Genomic DNA, 25,641 nt, shown 5'->3' with positions numbered 1-25,641 from the left:
TTTTCGATGAAACATGAAATTAGATTGCAAAACACGAATGTGAGTTCAAGAGTTGATTGATTTCGCTGAAAAAATTTTGTGACAGAACGTTTTTAAGGAAAAATGGCTTTTCAAAATTATAAGGCCACTTGCAGTTTATTGAGGTTTGGATGATTAAAATAAGCAACAAAAAGCATCTAATGATCCGTTGCTCCACCGGAACGGTTTATTGTCTGGAAAATACGATTTGGCTTACTTTGCACCGATTTCTGCATTGTTGGCAGTTCAATAGTTTCCCAAGACTGAAGAATAGGACTTTTTAGCTCTTGTAATGATGAAAATTGACGATTATCGGCATACATTTGTCGTACCATGATACCCCAGAGATTCTCAATTGGATTTAAATCCGGTCAGCAAGCTGGCCAGTCCAAAATATCAATTTTCTCGGTCTTTAGTAACATCATTGTTTGAGCACTTTTATGAATACTAGCGTTATCCTGCTGGAAAATGAGCTTTGACTTGCGTCTTCTTTTAATTGCTGGCAGCTTTGAGGACATTTATGTAATCGGAATACTTTCTTTTCACTTTTCGCGATACAAATTGAAGTTCCAGCCTGCCGGTTGCACAGAACGCACCCCAAACCATTACAGATCAACCGCCAAAATTTCTCTATGAGAAATATCGTGGTTCCTTACGTAGGTCACGCCAATAACCGTTGAATCCGTCTGGTCCGTCTAGGTTAAACTTGTTTTCATCCGAGAATATCACCTGTAATAGTTTTACACATTTGTTATTAAATAGTTTAAATGCGTTTGTTTTTTTTTTTATATTGCAGAACATGTTCATACCTTTTCCCAATCTTGGGGCATGTTCCGACGTGCAAATTCCAGTCGAGCTTCCTTGTGGTGAGGCAGTAAACGAGGAACCCTGTTCATTTTTGCTCGAACTATGTTGGGCGAAAGTTTTAATGCCCTTCAAACCGTCGAAACTGTAGCTTCCAACTTAAGTTCAGTGCGGATTTGTGAAAAACTCAAGATAGAATTCGAAGATTTATTGACAATTCGACGAGTATCTCTCTCTGACAGTTTCTGTTTTGCGTCCTGCGTTTTTATTCTGACCATACTATGCTGGATTTTTCAGTAAATTTGCGATCGCACATCTGCTACGACCAATTTTCCTGATCCCCCATCCTACCTTCTTCGGCTTTGTTTGTCAACAAATTTGCGATACGAAAATGTTTTGCTTGTATTTGTGTCATTGTTCATCGATTGCCATCGTTGAGTCATCAAAATCTTGCGAAAACTTGAAATTCGAGGGTGGCCTTATAATTTTGAAAAGTTCTGTATGACCTACACATTTTTTTACGATTCCCTATGATGATTTGAGTTTTGTAAAAAATTGTACCGGTTGGCGGACTTGGATAAAATTCAGCAAATCATTTATGGGACTATCAATGGTTTATTTGGTTACAGAGTCTCATGGTCTGCAAATTAGAGAAAATCACTAGTCAATATAAAGAGGTAGCTTACGAACAAATTTTTCTTGTAATTAATAATTTAATACTGAGCACCCTATCTCCGGAACTAGGGATTTGATCCGAATGAATATTGTGATATTCTTATGGCATCGTAAGAACTTCCATCTCCGAGAAAAGTGAGTGACATTATTTTCACATTTTTGGTGCATTATTTTCATCTTTCCGGAACCGGAAATTGGATACATATGAAATTCCGGAACAATTAATTTCCGCAAAAATGGTTAAACCGAGTGTCACAAACTTAGATTCAAATTAAAGGTCTAATTTGAATCTAAGTTTGTGAAAATCGGTTCAATCATCTCCGAGAAAAGTGAATGACATTATTTTCACATTTTTGGTGCATATCACCCTGTTATTCCGGACCGGGAAGTCGGATCCAAATGAAATTTTGGAACTTTGTATGGGACCGTAAGACCTTTCAATTGAATCTAAATTTGTGAAAATCGGTTTAGCCATCACCGAGAAAAGTGAGTGACATAATTTTCAAATTTTTAATGCATTATTTCCACATTTTTGGTGCATATCACTCTGTAATTCCGGAACTGGAAGTCGGATCTAAATGAAATTTTGGAACTTTGTATGGGACCATGAGACCTTTCATTTGAATCTAAGTTTATGAAAATCGGTTGAGTCATCTCCGAGAAAAGTGAGTGACAATATTTGTCACACACACATACACACAAACATTTGCTTAACTCGTCGAGCTGAGTCGAATGGTATATGACACTCGGTCTTCCGGGCCTCGGTTCACAAGTCGGTTTTTGCAGTGATTGTATTGCCTTTCTCTATGAGAAAGGCAAAAAAAAGTTTCTTTTAATTTTTCGTAATTTTTTCAACTATTAAAAAACTGTTCGAATTTTGTCCACACATTTCAAAGAATGCCGAATCCGTTTTCTAAGTTTCACAAATGAAAGCTCGCAATTTATCTGAAATCTGAGTTTTTCTTCAATTTAATTTTAAAAATATTTCGAGAATGGTTACAATGTATGAGTAAATTTAACTAAACATTGCTTTAACTGTAACCATTTATTTTTTTTAATGACACGAGTCGCATTACCCTCAATGTGTTGGTTTCAATATCAAGTAAAAAAATAACGAAAAGGAGATTTCGGATGCGTTTAATGAAAAAGTGTTACTATTTATCAGTGTGTAGATTCTTTAGGCGTTTTTCATTGAGAAACACTGGTGGCGTGGATTGCTCTGGTTTTGCACTTTCGAGCAGAAATGGCAATGAAACACCGTCAAAACATTGCATTTCTGCTCGAAAGTGCAAAATCAGAGCAATCCACGCCACCAGTGTTTCTCAATGAAAAACGACATTAGAGTTCCTGATCGATTTCATACTACTTCTTTTTCGACAACCCTATGCCATCAATTACAGTTTCCGAATTACAGTGATTTGAAAATATTTTCATGAAAAAAATCTTTCTCCCTTTTTAGTAATTAGTCTTGAGCCAAATGGGCCTTTTCATCCGATATTATTTTGCGATAAGCGATTGTTAATTTCCATTTTGGAAATCAAATAAAACCCAACGGATTTTTTCTATACAGTGAAACTAGCATAAAACATTACTGAAGACATGAAATCAATCGGACCAACCGTTTCCGGGATAGATGTTTTTGGACATTTCCAATGATTTTTTACTTAGGCCCTTCTCAAAAGAAAAACTTAGGCAAAATTGTGAGCAGATAATGTGAATTGTCTTTATTTTGGTCATAAAAATATTTAAGCTAAAAGAAAAAAAAACGACACGGAAAAATTTTCCCATCCGGTAGTGTTGTCCAAAATCATCATCTAAAAATCATGAAACCACTCATCTTATCCTCTCATGAAATCATGACAATTATTCATCATTTTATGATCAAAACGATTCGAATGATGCGTTACTTGCGGATTCGAAAATCGTAACACCTCTTTTCGTACCGGATACCACTTTGAACGTTCTGAATAAAGTGAGAGTGAGGTAGATTGATTGGTAAAATGCTGACATAAGAATAAAAGCACTACAAAAAATTGTATAACAGATCGGCTGAAAAGTTCGTATCGTTTCTATGAGAGGGCGCCGCTAGAATTAAATCCATACCATTTTCAGTTAGTACCAACCTTCAAAAGATACGTGTATGAATTTGACAGCTGTCTGATTATTAGTTTGTGAGATATTGCATTTTGAGTGAAGCTACTTTTGTTATTGTGAAAAAAATGGAAAAAAAGGAATTTCGTGTGTTGATGGAACACTACTTTTTGATGAAAAAAAAGTGCCGCCGATACCAAAAAATGGCTTGATGAGTCTTATCCAGACTCTGCACCGGACGAAGCAACAATTCGTAAGTGGTTTGCAAAATTTCGTACTGGTCATATGAGCACCAAAGACGATGAACGCAGTGGACGTCCAAAAGAGGCTGTTACCGATGAAAACGTGAAAAAAATCCACAAAAGGATTTTCAATGACCGTAGAGTGAAGTTGATCGAGATAGCTGACATCCTAAAGATATCAAACGTGTTGGACATATTATTCACGAATATTTGGATATAAGAAAGCTTTGTGCAAAATGGGTGCCGCGTGAGCTCACAATCGATCAAAAACAACAACGAACTGATGATTCTGAGCAGTGTTTGGAGCTGTTATATCGAAATAAAACCGATTTTTTTCGTCGATATATAACAATGGACGAAACATGGCTCCATCACTTCACTCCGGAGTCCAATCGACAGTCAGCTGAGTGGACTGCACGCGATGAACCGAACCCAAAGCGTGGTAAGACTCAACAATCGGCCGGTAAGGTTATGGCGTCTGTATTTTGGGATTCACATGGTATAATTTTCATCGACTACCTTGAAAAGGGAAAAACCATCAACAGTGACTATTATATAGCGTTATTAGAGCGTTTGAAGGACGAAATTTAAAAAAACGGTCTCATTTGAAGAAGAAAAAAGTTTTGTTTCATCAAGACAATGCACCGTGTCACAAGTCGATGAAAACCATGCTGAAATTGAACGAATTGGGCTTCGAATTGCTCCCTCATCCACCGTATTCTCCAGATTTGGCCCCCAGTGACTTTTTCCTGTTCTCAGACCTCAAGAGAATGCTCGCTGGTAAAAAATTTAGAAGCAATGGAGAGGTAATCGCTGAAACTGAGGCCTATTTTGAGGCAAAAGACAAATCGTACTACAAAAATGGCATCCAAAAGTTGGAAGATCGCTATAATTGCTGTATCGCCTCTGATGGCAATTATGTTGAATATTAAAAACGAATTTTGGCAAAAAAATGTGTGTTTCTATTAAACGATACGAACTTTCCAGCCGAACTGTTACTTGGTTCAGAGAAATATTTACTTAATAAAGACTGTCCCAGAAAGTATGGACGCACTTTGATTTCGTTGTAAATAATTCACAAGTGTTAGATATTCAAATTTTATTCGATATACTGATAATATTGGACTACAACAACAGAATATTATTCCCAACATTTGCTACTTAGCCATTGTAGACTAGCTGGCGCACCTTCTTGCGAACGTTCCTCATTAAATTCCGTACAGACCTCTTGGCGACAAGTGTTGACACTTTTTTTCCAATTTTTTTCGACCTGTTGAATAGTTTCGGCTGCCGAGACATGTTTCCTAAGATGTGCCTTCGTTAATGCCAAAAATTCCTCAATTGATCGAAGTTGTGGGCAATTTGGTGGATTCATGTCTTTTGGGATGAAAGTGACATTTTTGGTAGTATACCATTCTACCGTTGATTTCGAGTAGTGGCAAGAAGCAAAATCTGGCCAGAAGACAACAGGATCCTTGTGGCTTCGAATCATGGGTAGAAGTCGTTTTGGTAACCATTCCTTGATGTATAATTCGCTGTTCATTGAAGCAGTGGTGATGAAGGGTTTCGAAATCTTACCGCAGCTACAAATTGCTTATCAGACCATAGCTTTCTTACCAAATTTTTCGACTTCAATCGATGTCTCGGACTGGTTTAACATTTGCCCTTCTCGCACCGTAGAATATTATGGTCCCGGCAAGGATTTGTAATCGAGTTTCACGTATTGTACAGCTTTCGAACCCTCGGCCTGATCGATGCTTCTTGTTTCGGACTAAGTTTTGGTTGTTTCTGCTTCTTATAGGTTCGAAGATTCAAACGTTCTTTAGCACGAAGAACATTTGATTTCGAAGTGCCCACTTTTTTAGCCACATCCCGAACTGAAACCTCCTTCTTTTGCTTGAATGCCTTCAGTGTACGTTTATCCAACTCCGTCCATTTTTGCTATCTTTCTCAGTAACAGTCCGCGTTCTATGCACGATTGGTACACAATTTTTCGACGTTGTTCTGCTGAAAGTCCACGCATTTCGAAACAAACTAATTAAAACGAATAAACAACTGCACAAGTGGTTAGAGAAGAGTGTAAACAATAAGACGCAGACATAAAAATTGACAGATTCTGAACCATTGCGAAATGGCAGCGGTTTTTTGGTTGCGTCCATTTTCTCTGGGACAGTCTTTATTTTAAGTTATTTGTGTTTATCTATAATCTGACTGATTGATAATTGACATCATATAAGGGCACGAATGGACTTAGTCCGGGGACATATTTTATTTGGCATAAATTCAACTGAAATTCATAGAAATACTTATATCTTTATTGATTAATTTATTTTATGTGTACCATCATTATTTATGAATAAAATCCTTTTCCAAACAGTTTATCAGAATAACAAAAAATCTGTACCGCAGTTGCCAACAGAAATATTTGCAGGATTTTAATATGAAATATGTTTGACGTTTGACCGGACTCTGTCAAACCATCTGTTCTAAAAGTATGAACATTAGCTGGAGGAATAAATAAATAACTGTTTAGAGAACACCGGATTTTTTGCGTCTTTGTTCCGAAAACAACAATTTAATACTGGAAATTGAATTCAAATGATTCTTCAGACACCGGTTTGGCTATTGGAAAGTACTGCATTTAAAACATTAGTTCAAGATTCCTGGAAAAATGTTGTCAAGATTTCAAAAGTAGAGACCAGGAAAAATTTTGCTTGTGCATCGCGAAAGTTCAAACTACTCGCTCGCAAATAAGTTGAAATTCATGAATGCGGTGTTCGGAGGTCGTTCATCGACAGCCAGTAAGTTTAGATCGGGAGAAAATTAAAAGCCGGAGGTCTCAAAAATGTCGAAACGGTTACCAGCGTAACCCCAACTTATCCATCCAAGCAACCTGGTGTCTATAACTGTGCATCGCCAAAAGTCTAGAAAAACTGTCAACCTACAAGAATGTGTTGATGTTTACGCAGACAGCTCATAAAGTTGAATTGCAGACTACAGGGTGATGAAATCTGTATCCAGACTTTCAGTTTCAGGCATGTCTCAAGGAGTCAAACGAAAGGTCCATATATTCGCATTTGCTGAAACAGAATAATGAGTGAATATTTTTTTTCTGTATTCTGTTTGAATTACCTTGAAATGTCAATCGAACCAATATTTGAACTATTTACATTTATTCTTGTTTGACCAATTTTCGATCGTTACACACTTTTAGGTTATTTTGACTTTTACTTGACTTTATAAATTTGATAGCTTTGATTCATTGAATAGTTTCCCACATGTCTACATACATAAAGTTGTCATTAATTCATTTGCATTAAGCCTTTCTCAGCTTACTATTGGTGGCCACATTGGGAATCGTTGCTCTAGAAAAACACTCTTTATTAAAGGCCTCCGAGTTACAGATGAACACGAACTTAGCGAAGCACCTGTCACCGATGATAACGCGAATAGATGAATAATTTGTTGCTAATTAGTCACGAAAATTTTGAATTGGTTGCACATTTTATTTTTTATTTTTTCGAGTTCATCGCTAAGTTCATATGAACATAAAGAAGCACCCCTCCTTAGCAAGATAAAAAATAAATCGAAATCCAATGGATAATTTGTTGCTAATTAGTTCCGGTAATTTTGAATTTGTTGCTCATTTTTTTAATTTTTTTTAACTACTTCGCAAAGTTCATATAAAGCTAACGAAGCAAAATAAGCTTAGAAACACTTCGTAACCCAGTGGATGATTTGATGGTTATCAGTTTCCTAATAAGTTACGGTAATTTGGAATTTTTTGCTCAATTTATTTTTTATTTTTTAAGTCCTTCCCTAAGTTTATATGAAAATGCTAAACTTCACATTCAATACATTCACCGCTCGCTGATAATAAACTATCCACTGGGTTTCGATATGTTTTCAAGTTTGTTTAGGTGGGATGTTTTGTTAACTTCAAAGGAACTTAGTGATGTACTGTATGAAAATAATTCTTTTTTTTTTAAACCACTCTTGAGTCGGATTGATCTTTTTTTTTGTTTCAATTATAGAGGCTTTAACCTCTTAGGTCATTCGCCTCTTCGGACCAGAAAATCTTTCTGACCCTATGTGCGGGGTTGAGAATCGAACACAGGCGGGCTGCGTGAAAGGCAGCGACTATTCCATCACGCTATACCCGTCCCCACGGATTGATCTCTCAATTCGTGAAAATAAATGGTTTTTCGTTTGGAAGACAAGTGCCAGGTTTCATTTTAATCGGAAGACGTGAAGTCTGACGATCTGCTACACATTTCGCTCGTTTGCGATACATTTATTCTAGTTTTGATTGATTTCTGCATTTCGGTAAACGTAAATAACCATGAGCGATTCAGCTACTTTATTAGCTACTTCTGATTTTGTAATTCTTAAAGTAATGGTGAAGAGTATTAACACCAATTTAACGTATTTGCGGTCTTCTTCATAAAATCCACTATGTGAAAAAATGGAAAATTCAAGTTGACTAAACTTCTATAGAAATGACATCGGAAACTCGTTGAATGTGGTTAGTTATAAATGAGGCCGAAAAAAACCGGATGGAGGATGTTGAATTTTGGGATCTGTCGTGCTTATTCAGTTAATATAAACAGATCTCACGCTTTCTTCCCCCTCTTCTCCACCGAAAAACACGTCGAATTTCCGGATTATCCAAACAGTATCAGACTAATTTTCCGCTCATGAAATGACAACAACAACAACCGAAATCCTCCCCAACGCCTGGGGCTGATAGAATTCAAATTGTAAATTATCACCATCCACATACACACTCACACACACACGCACGCACACCTTTCGAGCACTGTGTCAATACGGGATTCCGGTCGGCACCTCCTGTGCAAATTGTGTTTAGCCTGCGATCCGGAAACACGCACGAACACCGGAGGCGGAAGGTTGAATTAACCTTTCGCTTCCTGCCTTCCTGTAGGACTAGTCCCGTTTCTGTGTCGTCGTTGTCGTCACCGCCACCGACGCCGACGTCTGACATTCGTTTTTTTGTGTACCAATTTCATATTCATAATAGATGGTAAATTGATTTGCAATATGTGATCAAAGTTGTTCGCTGACAACCAACAGACCCAAGGGTGGTGGGAAGAAAGAATCCTTCCGCCAAAAAGGGAAGACGCTATGCGTCAAAGAGGGAGTTGCCAATATTTCCGCACTTTTCGGTGTGTGATGACACGGATCGAGTGTCACTCGGAACAGTAGCAGCAGCAGTAACAGCAGTGGCTTTATTGCGACATAGGGGAGGAATTTCGAAATTTTTGATTAAGTGCTTGTGTATTGACACGAAATTCGGGGACTAGATTGAATTTAAACTGTTCGCTACCGGATCTTGGGTGTTCCCGTGGGAAATCGATAGGGGAACGATTCGGCGAAGTGGTGGATGGAACCGGAATTGGGTTGGAATACAAGGTCAAGTGCTTTCCGTTGCTCTGATGAGGAAAGGGTTCTCGGTGTATGGGCGATTATAGTTCAAAGCATAATTTACTTGCAATTTCATTGCACTTCACAGCAACTTTAAGCGTTCCGTGAAATGCCATTTACTACTCAGTTGATTGTTGCAGAAGCACAAAACTTAAGCGACACAAAATTGTTCAAAATGTAATTAACCCTTCGGAGAGCTTCCAACAGCACAGCACATAACACAATAAGATGCAGCCTCCCCATCCCGGAACCACCCCCTGCCAACGAGGATACGAAGACATACGTTCTCACATAATTATCACTCTTTTGCAGGCATTTTCCGCCACTCGTCAACACTTATCATATATGAGTAATTATAATTGAATAAATTATTATCTGCCGCTTTTCCTGAAGAGAGAACGAATGAGTCAAATGACTGACGACGACGACGGCGACGACGATGACGGTGCGGTATCACAAAAGACCGAATCCGACCCGGGTTGAAATACAAACCTCCTGATTGTGATTCCAAAAGGCAACGGCAAGTCGATTCATGACTTCGCGTTACAGCATCAGCAGCAGCAGCATCAGTAGTAACCGGATGCTTTTGCCTACCGTCGGGCGTCGCCTTGAGAACCGTTTTCCCGGGCCCAGGCCAGGCGCAGCAAAACCACCATCCGACACTATTCCGAAGATGAATGATAATGAGCGATAATGTATTTCAAAGTATAGGAAATGAGCAATTTATTCACGCGTCAGCAGCGCATTAAGGAGCAGAGATGAGTCCTCCAATCCCCCATCTCTCCTTCCACCCGTTTCCCAGGGGTTGTTGTTCCGTTCGATGATATACATTCTTCAACCATTTCAGTTCGGTTGTTTATGACGGGTGTAGGAGTGGAAGGGAAATTTTGTTGCGCCGGGGTTAAACTATTCAAGTGTCACACATTAAGGAAGACATTAAATTGCCATTGTCTTTAGAGCTGTAAGGAGTATCGTTTAGTTTCGGAAGTTGCTGCTCCTCTCCCCGGCGATGAGAGCCGTTCGAGCTGCTGCTGAGTCGAAAATGGGTCTGCAGAATGTATTCTGAATTTGCTATTGTGAAGTTTAATTTTCGATTAAATTCAAGAGTTTTCTGTTTCTTTCAGAGAAAGATTTTGCAATCATTCCACAACCATTTTCATTCGAAGCCCGGAAGACTGAGGCGAAATACCAGCTGATTTGGTTATAAGTTATAAGAAATGAAAGCTTTTGGTCGGATTTATTAACAAAAACTCTTACTAATTCATATTTTAATATAAACTTCTTCTTTATAAACTTTCAACTTCTCATGAAATCATGACAATTATTCATGATATTATGCTCAAAAGGATTCAAATCATGAGCAATAAGTCTTCTCCCGTTAATCATTTTCAGAAAATGTGTTACTTCAGTCAAAACTCGTTTCTCCAATATTGTACTCGATTATCACTTAAAATGTTTTTTTTAATTCTGAAGAATATTCATTTAATAATTCGAATTGACTTTTCAAAAGACCATTGTAAAATTTTGTATGATTATATCTGAATGTTTTTAAATTTGATCACGGAGAACAGATTAGAAAAATGACATGCGTATACAACTATGTAATGATAACCGCAAAAAGTTACCGTAGAGACGGGACTCGAACTCGTAGCTTAGAACTCGAAATTGTCTTGTTTAAGACTTTTTTTTACCATTTAGGGGTTTTTGCCTACAAAGTAACGGGTTTGTGCGAAAAGTACATAGTTAATTTAATTTTCTTCGCGTTTCGTCTTCGTCTCATCAGTGCTTAAAGCAGTTCAAATTGAACTGCCATCTCCACCTAGCAGTTCAATTTGAACCGCTGAGCAGGTGCAAAGTTTACACAAGTTATGTAACACTTTTCGGACATTACACCGAGGTGCAATATATTTTTTCTGATGGCTTTATCGCAAAAGACTGGCTTGCCGCCACAGAATGTGAATTTTTAAGGTGTTTTTAGTTACAAAGTAACCATGTTTACGCCAAAAGCACATATTTGATTCTATTTTCTGTAATTTTCTGGTGTAATATCTGTTAAGTGTTACATAAGTAGTGTAAACTTTGCGTCTGAATAGGGGTTCAAATTGAACTGTTAGGCGGAGATGGCAGTTTAATTTAAACTACTTTGAGCACTGATGAGCCGAAGGCGAAACGCGAAGAAAATGACTTATTTTTAGATTTTTTTCGTAGATATGAACCGGGTTGGCGGTTCCGGCGGAACTTTCGAATATCGGAATAATTAAATTAATAATTAAATTTTAATTAATTAAAAAAAATGGTGATTTGGTAATGTACTAACATGATCTATTTACTGGAGATTTTTATTCATCAATTTTAATAAATTTTAATGTAATTTGTGTATCACCATAAGACCCTTAATTTGAACCTAAGTCTGTGAATATCGATCAAGCCGCCTTTGAGTTCCATTTTGAAGTATATGACAACTATTTCCGGTGCTTCTGGAATCGAAATTCGGGATCCAGATTAGCCGGACTCGGCTTGTTTGGTCTTCTATTGACAATGAATGTCGTGTTGAGGCCTGTTTAGAAAATTATTATTATTCATTTGAGCTTAATTTTGCGAAAATCAGTCACGCCATCTCTGAGAAGAGTGAGTAATTGGAAGTTGAAATTTTTACACCAACCACCTTGTAATTCCGGGACCGGAAGTTTGATTCGGATAAAATCCAGGAATTTTCCATGGAATCGCAAGCCCTTTCATTTTAATCTAGGTTTGTAGAAATCCGTTCTGCCACATCCACCAGCACACACACAAGCTTACATGTAGACATTTTTTAATATCGACAAACTGAGTCAATCTACTGTTTTGTGACAGTGATGGCGTATCACTAGAGCAATACACCAGTGTGTAAGTCTCATTCTTACACTGCGGATGCATTCGGTGGGTACCACACAAAAAGAAACGCACACTTCTTCTCAGTGTCCATTGGACAGATTTTGAGTGTGTGCTTGTGCTGAAAGAGGCTGGGGAGCGAGAACCGCATTCTCTTCGCATAAATCACTCTCGCCTAAGTGATCATTGGCGCGTGATGGTGAGCGAATACTTCTGTGAACTTCAGTTAATAGAGAGTAGCTCTGGCCGTGCTCTAAAAATCTTGCTCGAAAAACGAAAATTCAACGATACATTGTTTTTTTTTTGCTGAATTTGCGGGCCACTTTACACTTCTGTAAAAATATCTGCGTTCCACTCAGAGATTCTGAGATCTCTGCTGTAGCACTTTGGTGCGATTCAGTGATAGAAGTAAAATAAAATAGACACGCGCACTCATCATGCGTGCACACTTTGTATAACAGTGGTGTATATGCGTAAAAGAGAGGAGCTCTCGTTGAAATTGTCAGTGCGAGGGGAGAAATTTCGCTTGCGCGTTGTGTGCTACGAAACGGTTTTCCGATTGATCAAACTGCGAAGGACCATGGTTGCGAACCCAACCAATTTGATTAATGCGAACATTGACGAAAGTCGGTCAAAATTCGAGTCCGTAATTTTTCATCACCACAACGTTTGGCCGCCACGTATTGTGGCTTCGATATAATAGTATAATAGTGGATGGAGAATTCCATTCATCTCGATATTTCGTCTAGGCTTGATGTCAACCGATCACAAGTTGCCTCGAGCAATACAGAACTCTTTCCTGAATATGCTACTCAAAGTAACAAAATATCTGAAAGTTAAATGTAACGGAATTTCTATGCAGACTTAAACAGTGAAGACGGAAATCTGTATTAGGCAAAGTTTTCCATTGAATGTAACATGAATTTCGGAAAATTTATTCGCAGATTAAAATTATGTTTGTTTCCCATCAATTTTCTATGCAGCGTAACGTTTGAATTTATAAAAAAAATCGACTTTCTGGGACTTGGAACAAAGTTTTGTTAAGTCCAAGAAAGTCGTTTATTTTTTCAGAAAACATTTTTGCGATATGACACTGAATCTTCACGTTTCATGTTTCGATTCAGCTCAAATTTGGCATGGGGACTCTTTTCGAGGTGCTTAAACTGTTGCACACTACCGCTTTACGTAATTAGAGGTGATCCCAAAATATTAGCATCCTAATATATATTAGAGCAGTAAAAAACGAGTTTTGACGGTTACGTAACTTATACCAGCATATCTCCGGAACCAGAAGTCGCAGTCATTTGATTTTCGAACTGGATTAATGATTCAACAGCAGCTTTCAAACAAGCCTAATTTTGTAAAATTTTCTTGTAAAGCCCTAAGGTAATTTCAGCAATTTTAGGATCGTTTGAAAATTACTATCAAATAGTTGATAAAGTTCAAAGGATAAATGGCGAACACTTTTGGTTTAAATGACAAATTTATATTTTTTTTGCACCCGCGCAATTTTCTCGGGGATGATGGATCCGATTTTTTAGACTCCCTTGAAAGTTCGAAAAGCTTACGGCGAACACTTTCCGTTCTGGAAATATAATCGCATAAAAGACACAACCGACAAACTGCCCGTCTTCTTATCCGCACAATTTTCTCAATGATGGCTCAACCGATTTGGACCTACTTGGGCTCGTTTCGATCTAGGTGATTGATCAGTTTCAAATGTATCCGGTTCCGGAAATGATACCCACGTAAACGTTGATGCATGCTTTTGAGAATTATTAAAATTGATCTGGTAATTGTTTGATCTACCAAAATTTGTGTCGTGTCTAATGAAAAAATACAACGAGAAAATACAATCGACAAAAGAAAGGTGGAATTAAAAGCGTTTTTTGTATTGTCCGTTGTCCATCGTAAGGTATGATTTCAAAAAAGACGGGTGGGTAATGCCAGAGACATAGCTGGATGACGTGAATACGAATGAAACTCAAATACTTTTCAACACTTTGGAAAATGTTTCTTTAGTTTGAGCGAATTCTATACCTATTTTTTATAAAAAAAAGGTTAACTTACTTAATAGAAATATATTTATGTCAAACTTTACCAAAAATTTTCAATAATTGCATTTGTCATGAAACTGTGAGTAAAATGAATGGTGGTTTAAGTCGTGGTAAAATAAACGATATAAAAATACTTATGAAAAATCAAATAAAACCAAACATTTTCAATTTATAAGACAACATATTCCTATTTTGGTTATAAATTGAATGACTAAATTGACCGTCTTAAACACTCACTAATAACACTCATGGTTAATAACTCTTTGTAAGCAGTACATCGTAGAAACTCAGCACGGATTCCATGAGGCTTTACGACGCTATGCGAAATGGTCTTCAAACGAGCGTTTCATATATGGACCTTTTCGCTACTTTTGATAAAATAACTGGACCCACTGGGCTTTGGTTCCTGTATTCTTCAGTGGACTGAATCGTATCTCTGCAATCGACGGTTGGCGGTTAAGAGCGATGATAATGTATCTAATGAATTTTTTTGTCTTTTCTGGTATTCCACAAGGCAGTCATCTCGGACCACTAATTTTCCTCCTGTATTTCATCGACGTGAACTTTTTACTTGGAGTTCCACGATTATCATTTGCCGACGACCTTACATAGTTTAATATTATTGAACTGAGGATGCCATTTTTCTTGACGAACAACTTAACTACAAGCAGCATATTTCGTACATTGTTGCAAAGGCTTCGCGTTGCCTGGGATTTGTAATGAGAAGTGCTAAGCACTTCACAGATATCTGTGAATCGAATCGAATACAGCGCAGATTTGCTTGTTTCGCTCTTCGCCAGTTACCATGGAATAACCCTCATCAGCTGCCGAGTTACGCCGACGGGATTCGATTTCTAATTTTTTAAATAAACTTAGAAATAATCATTAGGACCATATTTTGTCTGTTGATTGTGTATGTTAGTGTTTGTTTTACTAAAGAACAAAACGTGTCGTAAACCCACAGCACTAATTCACAAAAAATTGTCCGTATTTATATGCGTCGGTTTTGCACGATACGCTTTGTGCGATGATTCGTTCAATTCATGCGGTTAAAGCTTTGCGCGTCTTGTTTTGACACTGAGTTTCATCTTAATGCTCGTTCATACTAAACATTTGAGAAAACTTCAATTTTGAGTTATTTTTATATATTTCATACTACTGAAAATTTCATCATAAATTGCTGAACATATTTCCGATGGTATGAAGAAGAAATTATGTTGCTACCTCAAATAGAACGAGAGATATTCACGATTAGAATTTTTCCGTAAGAGAAATACCAACAATGAAGCATGGTCATACCAAAACAAAAATCATAAAGCAAATGACTATGAGCATCGCCCAAGATAAAAATAAGAACAGTTGGATTTTACTTAATGAAACCCACCACCACCACCACCACCACCACCACCACCAACCAGCTCCAACAGAAATCGTTGCCGACTAGAAATGGGTTCTTCCTTCCGGTGTTTGTCGCATCATTTAGCAGGTCCCTTTTGCCAGGACTGACTGGCAGCGAAAAAGACGGTGAATAATCGGGACTGTGAAGTGTTTTAATTTCAACTCCCGGCATCTGCAGAACTGCCACCTACGGTGACGCGAACTGGTTTCGTGTTTTCACCCTTCAACTAAAGCACGCGTACAATAATTATTATTCCACGGCGTTCCCGCGCCCGAAGGCAGAGAAAAGATGCTTACAACGACGGGAAAGTAGGAAACATCCGCGAGTATAATCGATATCACCGCGTGTGCCGTCCCCGGAGGGTACTTGTTCTTTTGTGACTTTAATTTTCATACGCAACGTCAAAGTCGAAGTCGAACAGAACTCGCAAACCTTTTGTTTTAAAGTTGTTCACTGAGAACTGAGCAACTCTTCCCCGCGTCTTCCGCTCGGTACTTGGCTCTGCACGCCTCCGGGTTTGGTCCCTTTGGTTTGATAAGCCGAAACCAAGGATGCTGCTGTGCCGGGTTGCTTGGTGACGGCTCGTTAGCACCACATTCCCTGGAAATCTCATCCCTGCTGCCTCAGAGGGAAAACGAAGAAGGATAGGGTGGGCAGGCAGGCAGGCAGGCTGATGAGTGTGGCACCCAAAAAATGCAACATTAATCACAATCCTTTAGGACAGTGAAAATTGAAATAAATGACGGTGTTTATTTCTTGGAATATGTTCAGAGTATTAGCGCGGTAAGCTCTAACCACCCAGCGAGCGATCCACCAGGTCTTGGGTTTGGGTGGTCTTCTGAGACACTGAAGACGACGACCAAGAAGGAACTTTGCCTGCCTTCGTTCGGCAACGGGGGACGGCAGCCCGACAAATCCCGTCAAAACGTTTTAAAATACCCGACGAGTCTTGAATGAGTTCAGTCTTACCGTTTAGTGGCGGCACAACAGACTCCGTTTGTTGTGATTGCAAAGGGGGAAAACTTTTTCGTTTAGCTCCTATTAGTGTTACTTTCGGCCTGCCCCGGGGTGGGTATTTAAAAAGGGGGGCAACAGCAGGCATAATAATCCTAGATAATCTTACGCATTTGTTTCAATGTCTTTATTGTTTCCGAGGACGGGGGGAAGGGTTTTCACCAATGCGAGTCGGTTTCAAATGGGTAGTGTGTACTATTTTGTTTCTTCTTGTAGGAAAATCGATTACTCGGATGATGATACTTTTGATGAACAGCACTCTCCGTATTGCGATGTACTTTTTCGAGTGATATCTAGTGATACAATTTTCAAGGTAGAATTTAACGTTTCCATACTCCACATAGTACACTTTGTAGTGTAGTACTATTAGCGGCTTCATAATGAGAAGCAATTAAAGTAAGCCTAAAGAATTGAACATTCATAGCACTATTCGTTCTGTGCAATTGAAGCATACGTACGTCCTGGAGATCGAGGTACATATGCTCTTTAAGCAAAACTTCAACGAAAATGAGTCCATTTGAAATCAACAACGAAGACAATTGAAATCGTTATATTGCTTGCAATACGATGACTTTGTTTCTGTCTTCTGGGTCGTCAAATGGTTTGTTTTGTTAACTGTCTCAAACGAGGAACGAAAGCAAACTGACTCCTAAGTTGTACATTGCTAATTATCAGTGCTTTTGTCTCACGTTTTTTGGTCGCTCAACATGTTATTGTAATTGTGACATTTCGTTGCTTGAGGGAACTGAAGAAGTCTACGTAAATAAATGGATAGAGAGCTGATTAGTTTCAGACTCATTTTAACTTGTTTCTTATTTGAACATTTATGGATTTGTTATGTGTTCGATATATAATGTGTCCGAGCTTGGCTTGAGTAAAAAATTTAGTTTTAAAAGAATTTAAACATTGTTAGTTATTGGTGTTACTTTTGTGTTAGTTATATATTTTATGAGGCCTTAGATGCGCTATTAAGTAAGTTATAAGTGTTACGACTTGTTACGAAGCGTCACACGCATCACTTTTTTGTAAGTTATAAGGGTTTAGAGACGTTACATGCGTCACTCTGTTGTTACTTATTGGTGTTACGAGACATTACATGCGTTACTTGTAACTTTTTTGTTAGTTCTAGATGTTACGGTCGTTACATATGTATTTTTTTATATGTTACAAGTGTTACGAAACGTTACATGCGTTACTTTTTTGTAAGTTATGTTTGGTGAAGCGTTACATGAGTTACTTGTTTAAAACTTATAAGTGCTATGACACGTTACATGCATTACATTTTTCAAAGATAAAAGTATTGCTATTTAGTCAGCAATTTGCAGAAGCGAACCAAATACCAATGAGTCTAGGAACTCGAAGCTCTACAAGGAAGAGTGCTTTGCTAAAAAAAAACGGATTCTATACTTTATCAAAGCACACCAAGCCTTGTTGAATTGTGGCTGGATTTAGTAAGCTGCCAAATCTGGCATTATCTTGGCATTTCGTAATTATTGGACAGTTATTAAGTGAAAGCCGAAAATGGAATCGAATGGCCGCTAGACAATAAGTTTCAGAGCAGTGTTTGGAACAGTTTTAAAGCGGTTTTAGGAGCAGTTTTTTAAGCAATTTATTTAGCTGTTGAAGCAGTTTCCAAGCAATTTTTAGAGAAGTTTTAGAACAGTTTCGGGAACAGTTTTCAAGCAGTATTTGGAGCAGTTTTCAAACAGTTTTTGATCAGTTTTTTACAGCCGTTTTTGTAGCAGTTTTCAAACAGTTTTTTAATTAGTTTTCAGTTATTGAAGCTGTTTCGAGCAGTCTTTTTAGCAGTTTTTTAAGCAGTTTGAAATCAGTTTTCAATCAATTTTGTATGCGGTTTTGGAATCAGTTTTTAAACAGTTTTCGAAAAGTTTTTTAAATAGTTTGTAGAACAGTTTTCAAGTATTTGTTTAAATGTTTATAAAGCAGTTTTGTAGCAGCTTTTTAAACAGTTTCAGAGCAGTTTTTGGAGCAGTTTTCTGAGCAGTTTTTAAATCAGTTTTTCAAGCAGTTTTTGGAGCAGTTTTGAGTGTAGTTATTGGAGCCGTTTTCGAGTAGTTTTGAGTTAGGTTTTACAGCAATTTTTTAAGCAATTTTTAGAGCAGATATCAAGAAATTTTTAGAGAAGTCTTAGAACAGTTTGGGATCAGTTTTCGAGTTTTAGGCAGTTTTTGGAGCGATTTTTGAAGCAGTTTTAAACAGTATTTGGAGCAGTAGTTTAAAGCAGTTTTCAAACAGTTTTTTTTTTACCAATTTTTTAAGCAGTTTTTGTAACAGTTTTCAAGTAGTTTTTTGAACAGTTTTGTAGCAGTTTGAAAGTAGTTTTTAAGCAGTTTATAGAGCAGAAACTACTCCAAAAGTTTTTTAAGCAATTTTCTGGTATTTTTTTTTAGTAGTTATTGGGGCTGTTTTGAGCAGTTTTTAGCAGTTTTAGAGCAGTTTTTTAATCAGTTTTTGAGTAGTTTTTTATATAGTTTTCAAAGCAGCTTTTCAGCACTTTTAGAGCAATTTTCAAGCAATTTTAAGCGGTTTTTGAACAGTTTTTAAGCAGTTTTTGAAGCAGTTTTAGAGTAATTTTCGAGCAGTTTATAGTATTTTTTATTGTTTTTAGAGTCGTTTTGGAGCAGTTTGTCGAACAGTTACTAAACAGTTTTCAAACAGTTTTTGAAGGAGTTCAAGTTTTCAAGCAATTTTTAGAGTAGTTTTAGAACAGTTTTGGGAGCAGTTTTCAATTAGTTTTCGAGGCAGTTTTTAGTAAGGTTTTGGAAGCAGTTTTCAAGTAGTATTTTAGTAGTTTCTAGATTTTTGCAGCAGTTTTTATAACAGTTTTAAAGCAGTTCCTTTAGCAGTTTTAGAAAGGTAGCAGTTCTCAATCAGTTTTTAGAGCAGTTATTGAAACTGTTTCGAGCAGTCTTTAAGCAGTTTTAGAGCAGTTTTTATGCAGTTTTCTGTGCAGTTTTTAAGAAGTTTGAGATCAGTTTTCAAGCAATTTTGTATGCGGTTTTGGAATCAGTTTTCGAACAGTTTTTAAGCAGTTTCTAGAACAGTTTTCAAGTATTTGTTTAAATGTTTATAGAGCAGTTCTGTAGCAGTCGTTTTCGAGTAGTTTTTAGTTAGTTTTACAGCAATTTTTAAGCAGTTTTTAGAGCAGCTATCAAGCAATTTTTCGAGCAGTCTTAGAACAGTTTTGTTATCAGTTTTTAGTCAGTTTTCGAGTTTTAGGCAACCTTTAGGCAGTTTTTGGAGCGATTTTTGAAACAGTTTCAAACAGTATTTGGAGCACTTTTTAGAGCAGGTTTGAAGCAGTTTTGCTGTTGTTTTTTTAAATTTTTAGAGCAGTTTTACTAAAAAAAACACATTCTATATCTCGTCAAAGCACACAAAAACTATGTTGAATTTTGGCTAGTTTTATCTAGTTGCCAAATTTGACATTTGATAATTATTGGACAATTATTAAGCGGAACCCGAACATGGAATCTAATGGCCTCTAGACAAACATACTACCCAAAAGGTGATGCCAGGTGTTTCAAGAAAAGTCTAACAAATCGGAATAAAACTAAATGGTTAATACTGAATTTATTTCCCAGTAAAATTATTTGGTTACACCAAAACTTTACACAAGTTGATTACTTACGTTCTGCTTTTCAAGTGAATTGACCTTCATAATGTGGTACGCGTATTGATTATTTAAAAAACATTCTCACAAAGTTTTGAGATTCAAGAGCACACTTAAAACAGGACAATGTGAAACAGGAACTTTAATATTGTTTTGCTTCATATTTTATGTTCTTTCTCAAATTTAAACGTGGAAATTATCTAACCAGAAAAAAATTGACTCCGTCGCATTCTCTATTTAAAAATTGTTGATCAAGTAGTCTATAAGCTTAACGTATGTCCGTCGGTTCAAGTTGAATTACTACGTGGCACTATCAGTGCAATTTGCTCTGAATTTACATAAATGAGTAGAAGGCGAAGCATGAAAAATTTTATTCATCAGTTATCCTAGTCAATCATGGACTAAAATAGAGATGAAAACGAATCACGTCACTGTTCGCTTTGCCCGTCATATTTAATCTTATATTTAGACTTGAAAGTGAAACATAATTTCAATAAAGAATATTCTTAAAGATGTTGCAGTGGCTGTCTGAACGGTGTCGTTTGCCGTTTCCTTTCTCTCTCGACACTTCCACAGGACAGCAACTGAATCGGCTGAAGAAATTTTGCACTGTAGGCAAACTACAGAAAAGGATAACTCTGCATCAGTGCCGCAACGATGAAAGAGAACATTTCTCAAATCCTAATTCCGACGGTGAACCCAACCGACTGGAATGAAGCGCAGGGAGGAAAACCATTTGCTTCCGGTTTATTTCGTTTTTCTTTTTTTTTTTGGTTCGTTTTTCGTTTATTTCTGCATCCTGCAAGATGTCACCGAGCTTCTCTCGTTCGCCTCGCGTGTTTGCTCTGAGATAGCGGAACAGTTCGGTGTTGGTAGTCTCGGTACACACCGACAAAGCCTGGCAGCTCCACTCTGGCAGCGCTCCAAACGTGGAAAAATCTTCTCCGGCGAGGAGGTTTTTCGCTTTGTCTCACCAGCAGCACGTCAGTCGCAACGTCGCAACCAGTCAAGGATGACCGTGTTCGATGATTACCGGATGAGGATGACGATGACGATGATGCGGCGCGGCCTTTGCCGTTGATTTACACCCGATCCTATGTGCAGTCAGTTACTATGTAGTTGGAACTTCTGGAAAGGAAAGGAACCATAGAAAGTAGAATACTAAACGCAGGAGGTGCATGGAAATCGCGACGGATGTTTCTAAAGTGTGGACTGGTTCCGTTTTCAAGATGGATTCACGTTGGCCTAGTTCTGGCCGGATGGTGTTATCATCGAACGTGAAGAGGCTGGTATGGTTGTAAAAGCTATGTGTAATATGTTACAATGTATTAAGAAACTAGAAAAGGGTTTTTTTGGTTTATTTCTTTAATTTGTTGGCATAAATTGGATGCATCAATCAGAAATCAATACCTTTAGAGACAATTTAATATTATTTTGCTTCTGTCATTATTGTATGAAGCTTCATCTATTCCCGTTTCGTTGAAGTCTTGGACATATGTCAAAACGTGAGTTTCTAATATATGCGGTTTTTTTTTACCAGTTTACTTATTAACGAACGATCCGTCGGATGTGCAACCAAAGCAATATTAAGGTAGAATTTTCAAATCACTGATTTTAGTATATTCTAAACAAGCGTTGAACAAATTGTGAAAAAGTTTTCAATAGTCGACGTCTCTTTTGCTATTCTGTCGTGTAGCAATGAAGCTCCGATACTAAACAGAGTCGCGTAAAAATTCCTTGTACAACATGTCGCTATTTTTCATGCACTTAACGAATTGCTTATTGCATAAAAAACTAAAAACAGGTTTAGCCGTTCGAGTTAAACCTTTTTTAATCCAACTAGTGGTGTAATGATGCCTTTATTATATTATTTATACCATCATAAATATTACTGTGGCATTTTTAAATGAACTATTTATTTAAAACAAATCAAAACCCCCCGTAGTTCCGGAACAAGAGGTAGTATTTGTTTCAACTTCAGAAATTTCATATAAAACCGAGAAACTTTTCATTTGAATCTAAGTTTGTAAAAATCGGTTTAGCCATCGTGGAAAAAAGTAAGTTAGATCCTTTTTGCAGTTCTTGACCACTATTTCTGGTACGTCCGAAATCGGATTCCGAGAACTGGAATAGCCGAAGTTTATTCGTTTGGCCAGCAACAAATATGGACTATGAAATGAAGCAGTGTTGAGCCTAGTTAAAAAGAATTTTACCCTCTTTTGATTCGCCGCTTCGAGCGATGGTAAAAAAATGGTTAAAAGTGGGATTCAGATGAATCTCAGCAATTTGATATGGGACCATAAGACCTTTCATTTGACCTAAATTTGTGAAAATCATCTTCATCAAACCATCTCCGAGAAACGTGAGTGAGTTCTATTTTAAAGCACTGTTTTCGATTTTTGACCGTCTATTGACAATGACTACCGATTGGAATAGTTTTGAGCCCAGTTTAGATTATTGCTTTGCCGCTTTAAAACATTTCACACCCTTCAACCGGTAACTCCGGAACCGGAAGTTGGATTCGGATGGAGTTCTGGAATTTGGTATGAGACCTTAGAGTTGTAACTAAATTTGTGAAAATCTGTCGAGCAATCTATGAGTTAAGTGAGTAAATAGTTTGAAATTGAAATCTTCACACTTATCGCCCTGTGATTCCAGATCCGGAACTCGAATCCAAATGGAATATTCCATTGGATTCTAATACTTTTAATTTGAGTCTAAGTTGAATCGGTATTGCACATTTTTTTCAAAACTTTTGCACATTTTACCCCATAACTCCGGAACTGTAAATCATTATTAAGGGGCGGAAAGGGTCTCACGCTTTTGAAAAATCATTTATTTTTTCGTTGTTTTCTCTAATAGTAAAATATTTCAAGAATATTTTGTCAATTTTATTTATTTATTTGGGAACAGTATATTAAGTAAATATTAAGTAAAGTTATGCCTCCAAGCGAGTCATGCAGAAACGTTTGGATCTAGAAAAACATCTACTGCTTTGATTTATAGACTTCTGATAAGACGAAGGCAGCAAACGAGAACATGCTTGACATATTCGGCATATCCGCATACTGCAAACCGATCAGTTGACTCTTCATCGAACGGATGACAAAGCAAATATTCTATCTATCCGCTCTGCATGAAGACAGGCGTTGACTGAGTGAAAAAAAATCACAAGAGCGAAAGTTCATTCTGTGTAAAACGTACGGTGTGGTATTTTTTTATGCATAACGTAAAGCCTCCCTATACCGATCGAAGTAGATCTGCTACCGAATGAAATGCGAAGTGTGAAGCAACGATCAAATCCGTCAGCCGTGCTGGAGGAATCAAAAGGGACGACATCATTATGGCATGCTGTGATTGGCTTATGAACACATAGGTCGATTTAAACCGATTCTACAATATACTGAGGTCTACTCTCTATGTGAAAAAAAACGAGCAAAAAAAAGCGCGTTACTTCAATAATCCGCGTAAAACAACCGCAAAACTAAACAAATTTTTTTCTGATGTAAAATATCTTATAAAACATCAGAAAAAGTTTGCAAGCAGACTAGGACTTTTTGAGATTTCCAATATCGAAATTTTTTTTTGATGCATGAAACGTTGAGATATAGCCGCCAAATTTGAAAAACAAATTTCATGCCAAATGTATTAGAGTGAAACGTTCAGATCTGGTGTATTCTAAAAAACATTTTGAAAAAATGTCAAAGAGTTGACTTTTAAAAAAATCGGGATAACACCAAACCTCGACGTTTCATGCATTTGTAAGACAAAACAAGAAAACCGGATTACTTTGAAAATTCGCGTAACTTTAAACCCGTGTTAAAATCAATCATCAATCATAACGATTTCCAAGTTAAGCAAACTGGAATTAAACGGTACATTTTTGATTTGGCTTCGATCATATCTAACTGGTAATGGAATGATAGTGAAAATAGTTGTCTGTACAACCTCACCATTTGCTACTACCTCTGGAGTTCCTCAAGGAAGTCACCTTGGACCGTTCATAATTTTATTGTATATCAACGATCTGAATTTTTCGATCAAGTGTATGAAACTATCGTTCGCCGATGACTTTCATGTTTCATATTTCAAAGTGTTCTGTATTCAAGTTCGACTATAATATTTCACAAACTGTTCTCGACCGCGCATGGTTTGTTAAGGACCTGGGTGTTCTTCTGGAATCCAAGTTAAATTTTAAAGAGCACATGGAGCTTACTATGTCCCAAGCCTTTAAGCCATTAGGAATTATTTTCCGCATTACTAAAAAATTCTCTGATGTACATTGTTTGTAAGCTCTGTATTGCGCTTTAGTTAGCTCAACTCTGGGTGCAACACATAAGTTAATTGACTTGCTATGCTCTTACTTAAGTGGTAGAGTCTTACGAGTCAAGTTAGATTCCTGTGTGTCATCTTCGTTCACGAACATATCTGGTGTACCTCAAGGCAGCAGCATAAGTCCACTTCTGTTCTCACTGTTTTTAATGACGCTACTTTGTTGCTCAGTGGAGGCTGCAAATTAGTCTAAGCCGATGATTTGAAATTATACCTTGAGCTACGCTCTGTTGACGACTGTGTCCGTCTTCAAAGCTTCTGGATGAATTCGTTACCTGATCTCGAAGGAACTGGCTTATCGTCAGCATTGCAAAATGTCAGGTCATAATATTCCACCGAATATTGAATCCATTACATTTCGACTATGAAATTGACGGACAAACACTTCAAAGAGTTGATCGTATTAATGACCTTGGTGTTTTGTTGAATTCTAAACTTACTTTTAATATGCATCGTTCTGCACTAATTACAAAAGCGACTCGACAATTTGTTTTTTTTTCCTAAATTCCGAAGCTCTTATCTAGTCTTGACTTCCGTGCTTAACAACGATCGCTACGTTTTACTGGTTTAATTCAACCGAGATTTTGCCGAACGACGTATGGATTCTATGAACCGGTAACTGCATGCATCAGAACATTTGGCACTGTTGAACACTTCTTCTATTTCTGCGAACCTACACATAAATTTACACAGAAAGTGTTACGATTCACATTTTTTTAACTTGACATGACATTATAATCATTAAGACCTTTTATTGTCGGATGAATTAAAAATTAATAAATAAATGAATAAATAAACTCCCGAATATGCTGCGGTTATTTGGTCACCTTATTACCAAAACGATATCCAACGCATTGAAACGATTCAACGCAAATATGTCCAACTAGTTCTCCGACGTCTTCCATGGAGATATCCTTCAAACTTACCGAGTTACCATGACCGCTGCAAACTGATTGGTCTCGATTTATTATTTGTCCGTCGCGATGTTTGTAAGACTAGTTTTGTAGCAGACCTACTTTAGTCGCGTATCGATTGTTCCGAGTTATTGCATTTGTTACA

At 37.3% G+C, this 25,641-nt stretch overlaps 1 protein-coding gene across 5 annotated transcripts in view; it reads left to right on the top strand.

The window, feature by feature from the left end:
• The window catches only part of LOC131426192 (uncharacterized), a 124,123-nt gene that overhangs the window by 79,340 nt on the left and 19,142 nt on the right, over positions 1 to 25,641 (top strand). The window lies entirely within an intron of this gene.

The sequence above is a fragment of the Malaya genurostris genome, chromosome 1, assembly GCF_030247185.1.
Source record: "Malaya genurostris strain Urasoe2022 chromosome 1, Malgen_1.1, whole genome shotgun sequence".
NCBI lineage: Eukaryota > Metazoa > Arthropoda > Insecta > Diptera > Culicidae > Malaya > Malaya genurostris.
This window is presented reverse-complemented; position numbering and strand designations above follow the sequence as displayed.